This window comes from Bos grunniens, chromosome 26 (genome assembly GCF_055505025.1).
Source record: "Bos grunniens cultivar Pamir isolate PY7600 chromosome 26, Bosgru_T2T1.0, whole genome shotgun sequence".
Lineage (NCBI taxonomy): Eukaryota > Metazoa > Chordata > Mammalia > Artiodactyla > Bovidae > Bos > Bos grunniens.
In genome coordinates this window covers 31,739,411-31,744,788 of record NC_141190.1, presented here as the reverse complement: position 1 = coordinate 31,744,788, position 5,378 = coordinate 31,739,411, and the positions used below count along the sequence as shown (strand labels likewise).

General features: G+C 40.9%; 1 long non-coding RNA gene across 2 annotated transcripts; it reads right to left on the bottom strand.

Moving 5' to 3' along the window:
- Positions 1 to 1,180: 1,180 nt before the first annotated feature.
- On the bottom strand, positions 1,181 to 4,386 carry LOC147344331 (uncharacterized). 2 transcript variants are annotated; one of them, XR_015155749.1, is made up of 3 exons: positions 3,953 to 4,386; positions 3,196 to 3,373; positions 1,181 to 2,054 (listed from the first exon to the last, which is right to left on the bottom strand). It is a non-coding gene; the product is annotated as an uncharacterized LOC147344331 (long non-coding RNA). The 2 variants fall into 2 exon arrangements; XR_015155750.1 differs by having other exon boundaries at positions 3,196 to 3,339; positions 3,953 to 4,385.
- Between the last annotated feature and the right edge of the window lie 992 nt (positions 4,387 to 5,378).

The following is a 5,378-nucleotide window of genomic DNA, read 5'->3' as shown; positions in this document are numbered from 1 at the left end:
ACAGTTTTCACAGGTCTCTCCAAAAGGGACAGCAGATAAGAACTGGGTCCCAAGTCTTCCTTTCTAGCTGGAAACCAGAGAGAACTCTGCAGCTTACACATAGCCATATTTCAAAGGATGTAAATATTGTTTCATGGACTCCAGCAGTCAGTTTCAAAACATATGATGGCTCCTTTTCCTCCCGTAAGAGTCAATAACTCATTAGAGGGGGAAAAAAGCAGTATGCATAAGCATGTTAATTAACAGCATTATCAATATCAGCAAGAAAAAAATTGGAAGCAATGTCTATGTGCAGCACTCTGGAAATTGTTAAGTAAATTATGGTGTATGAACCATGATGAAAGATAATTCATTCATTGAAATGATAATTAGAAAGATTTGGATACATGGAAGATGTTTAAACTAAAGTATAAAGTGAGAAAATAATATGGGAATTGTGATTGCAACCATATCAGTATGACTATGTAGATGAATACAAATTGAAAGAGGAGGCAAAAATGAAAATAATAGTTGCATAGAGTTCGTTAAAGGTAATTAGTTACCATTTTAAGAAATAATTTTGAAAAGCTATAAATTCTTTTTAAAATAATGATTTTTAAAAAAGCAATGGCAGAAATGTGCAATGAGCTTCAATCTTTAAATGCAGAGACTACGTTTTCTTAGTTCACGAGACCACTGACCTAATTAGTGGCAGGCCCTGGTCTAAAAACCAGGTTTGTCCAATTGTAAAGCCCATATTCTCTTTCAAAAAATTTTTATTGAAGGGTAATTGCTTTACATGGTGTTAGTTTCTGCTGTACAGCAATGTGAATCAGCTATAAGTGTGCATATTTCCCTTCTCTCTTGAGCCTCCTTCCCATAACCCCTATCTCTAGGTCATCACAGAGCACCCAGCTGAGCTCCCTGTTTTATATAAAGCTTCTCACTAGCTGTCTAATTTTACACAGGGTAGTGTATAAGTGTCAGTAGCGTATATGTGTATATGTGACATAAATGTCAGCACGGCTCTCTTAATTCGTCCCACCCTCTCCTTCCCCCACTGTGTCCACAGTCTGTTTTCTGTCTGTGTCTCTATTCCTGCCCTGCAAATAGGTTCATCAGTACTGTTTTTCTGGATTTCATATATATATGTTAATATGTGATACTTATTTTTCTTTTTCTGATTTACTGCACTCTGTATAACAGGCTCTAGGATCATCCATCTCACTATAATCAACTCAAATTCATTCTTTTTTATGACTGAGTAATATTCCATTGTGTATATGTACCACAACTCCTTTATGCATTCATCTGTCTACAGATTGACAGCTAGGTTGCTTCCATTATCCTGGCTCTTGTAAATGGTGCTAAAGCCTGTATTCTTAACCACTAATCTGTAATACCTTTTTGCTATCAGTCGAATACTCAGTCCTGCCATATGTTATTAAAAAATGTGTCAGTTACACAAAATGTGTTTAATTCAGCATACCAAAAATTTGTTTTTTTTATTATGTGGGGTTTTCTTGGTTTTTTTTTGTTTGTTTGTTTTTGTTTTTTTGTTTGATTTGCTTTGCTTTACCTCTTTATCTTGAAATAGAGCATGCATGCAAGTGTATGTGGCCGGACAGAGATGGGAATGGCCTAGGAGATGGGAGAGTTTCCAGATCATAGAAGGCCCTGGTATTTAGATCTTCTGTGGCTGATGATTACTACAGATTCTGTAATCAAGATTTCTGGGACCAGGGAGCCTGTGGCTACCTGCCTCCTTTGAGGAAAGATTTGGTATTAAAGCATCCTTGCAAGGCTGTTTGACCTGGTTGTTTTGCCCTAAAGGGACAAAGACCATGATGACCTTAAACCCTTCTTCCCCTAAGCCTGACCTGATAAGAATTATCAGCCCTCTAAATCAGATTCAGAGCCTGTCAGTCATTCTGGATTCAGTTTTGGAGATCTTATTAATGCAAATTTTATTTTAAGAATTGGAACAGAGGAAAATAACATATGCTTGTATTAATGGGAGAAAACAATAGCAATTGCTTCTGCATATTATGGCTGGGTCTCAGATTCAATGAACTCTGGAATGAGATGAAAAATATAATAAGCATGATTCTGAAAATTGAATAATCGGCATTCCACAGGGATCCAATTGTGATGGATGGCAAGACAAAAGTAAAATAAAAGTATTGTTTGCTCTTAAACTTTTCTGAGACTGCCACCATAAAAGTGGGCTTCTCTCTCCAAAGAGCTGCCAGTTGAGCTATGGAATAAGGAACACAACTCCCCAATTTGAAGTATCACATTTTAAGTCAAGTTTTGAAAAAAAAATACATCCAGACACTTTTAAATTTATAAGATTAAGCTTCGATCTTTCCTCTAATGACAAGTAAATTGAATCTGCAAAATTATGTCCAGTATATGATTTTCAACTGTGTAATTACTGTTTAAAGATACATGTCTTCAATTTCTTCTGTTTCCTTTCGAAACTCAAGTCCATTTCAAATCTTTTAATAAGCAATTTGGTTCTCAGAGAATAGTTTCTTTGTGTTTATAATTAAGTGTTATATTTACACAAAGGAAATAGTGAAATACAAGCTCTTCCAAAAGGAACATTCTAAAACATTCCAGTGAGTACAAAAGCATGACCCTGCAGTGTCAGAATTTCTTCTGGCAATGCCAACAAAAACTCCTTGAGCTATTTTACAAAGAACTAAAGAGAAAGTCTGATTCCTCTGAATGATACGCCCTGCCCCTTTTAAGTGTGATCCTTGAGGAAATATTCAAACAACTCAACAACAATTGTGAAAGTGAATATACAGCAAGTATAATTTTTAGTACTTTATACTTTGACTTGAGGTCTTGCCACCATGGCATGAGTTTATTTCTTAGGCAACAAATACCTGCAGGAAAAGTATGTTTTCTGATCATTTGATAGAGTTACCTATGTAAATTCTTTCCCAAGGTGAAAAGTGGACATTAATTAATAAACCAACAAACATGTATCAGTCACCCCTCGACCAGGTGACAGGCACTCAGCCAAGTGCTGCAGGAGACACAAGTCTGAAACACAAGCCCCACCCTCACTAGTATCCAGTCTGATCAGGGAATGAGATGAATAAGACTTAGATAAGCAAAAGGAGGGGGAATAAGAGATTCCAGTGGAGGACAATGGGACTATAGGGGGAAGGAGGGGACTGTCAACTACAAATTGACACTTACCAAGAACATTGCCAATGACTGAACAACAAAGGCATTTGCCATCTGCCTCTGCGGAGACTGAACCCCATGCTGCCATAGCTGTTGACCTTCAACAACCCCCAAGGGAGTTCAGGGTAGAGTGTGGCTCTTTGTGCTCCAGGGAATCTGGTGGGACAGGTCTTTAGATAGTTCGATGTTTCTAGGAACAGATTTTATGATCTCAATCCTTGCATCTCCTCATATCTAGAGAAGCACTGAATTCCTTCATGGTGATATCAGATCCTCATGACTAACAAAAAGCCTTTTGTAAAATGAGTGCTTCATGGTATTGAACTCCCCCTTCACCAAAACCTTATATATTATCTTTCCCCCACTGCCACTTTGGAGCAGTCTCTGAGAGCTATCTGAGATGTTGTCTCCTGGGCTGCAGTCCTCATTTTGCCCCAAATAAAACTTAACTCACAACTCTCAAGTTTTACATCTTTTTTTAGTCAATAAGACAAAGGCTTGGAGAGTAGGAATATAGGCATGTTTAGAAAAGAAGTGAAAGTGAGTCTCTGTCATATCTGACTCTTTGCAACCCCATGGACCATACCGTCCATGGAATTCTCCAGGGCAGAATTGTGGAGTGGGTAGCCTTTCCCTTCTCCAGGGGATCTTCCTAACCCAGGGATCGAACCAGGGTTTCCTGTATTGCAGGAGGATTCTTTACCAACTGAGCCGCAAGGGAAGCCCTAGAAAAGAAGAAGTAAATATAAATAATGATTGCTAGTCTCACCGGAGTGTATGTTCCTCGGTTCTTTGTCTTGTCACAACAAAAATTGGAGCGACGGACATCAAAGCCCTTGGCGCGTCACAGCTCTTGGGTCTTGGACAAACCGTGTTATAGCTCTTAGGCAAATCAGTGTTACAGCTCTATTTTATTTAGAAGATAGCAGGAGAATCCATCCTCGAAATGTGAGGACATGCCAACCTAAAGACTTGAAGAGAGTGGAGGAGTGTGCGGGGAGAGAGAGAGAGGAGAGAGAGAGTGAGAGTGGGGGGGGGGGGGGAGGGTTGGAGAGAGAAAGTGAGAGAGAGAGAGGAGAGAGAGAGGAGAGAGAGAGCTCGCGCATGCACGTGGCGGGGGGTGGGGGGCAGGGGAGAGAGAGAGCGATAGAGCGCATGCATGCAGGAGAGAGAGAGTGAGAGAGAGAGAGAGAGCACTTTGGCTCCTCCTTTTATACGTCTTTTCCTCCACCTGGGCCTGCCCTATGCAAATTGGGCTTAGCCAGGAGTGCTGTTTGTTCTGCCTGAAGTCTTCACTCTGGTCCTCGGACCTTCCTTTGACCTTCCTTGTCGTTTAGCCACCGCCATTTTGGACTCCTTTTCCCTATTCTACCTACCTAACACTAGCATCACATTTATTAAGTGCCAAACGTGGTGCTAAAGGTTTCACATGCAATGCATTGTGTAAAATGACCAACTCATCCTAGTGGGGTGGGGGGCATTTTTCTTTCCTGTCTGAGCCCTGAGTCCTGCATACTAGGATGCCTCTTAGACCTGGACTGCTGCTGCTGCTGCTAAGTCGCTGCAGTCGTGTCCGACTCTGTAAGACCGCATAGACGGCAACCCACCAGGCTCCCCCGTCCCCGGGATTCTCTAGGCAAGAACACAGGAGTGGGTTGCCATTTCCTTCTCCAATGCATGAAAGTGAAAAGTGAAAGTGAAGTCGCTCAGTCATGTCCAACTCCTAGCGATCCCATGGACTGCAGCCTACCAGGGTCCTCAGTCCATGGGATTTTCCAGGCAAGAGTACTGGAGTGGGTTGCCATTGCCTTCTCCCTGGACAGACTGGGCCTATTGGTAATCTGTATGCATTCCTTACAATGACTTTATGAGATCCACCTTACTATCATTCTCAGTTTCCAGAGGAAGGGATGGATGGTCAGGAGGCAGAGGAACTTATCCAAGATGGTGAAGTTGCTATTATATGGGGAGCTGAGATTTGACAAAAAGTGCTCTTAATTATTAGTGCAAGACATGAACCATTGTTGTTCAATCACTAAGTCATGTCAAGTCCAACTCTTTGCAACCCCATGGACTACAACACATCAGGCCTCCCTGGACATGAGTCCTTAAGCTAAAATGGAACATTTTCATGGCATAGGTCTAGATGACCAAAACCAAAAAAGGAAATTGGTACATAATTGTGGTGGGATCCA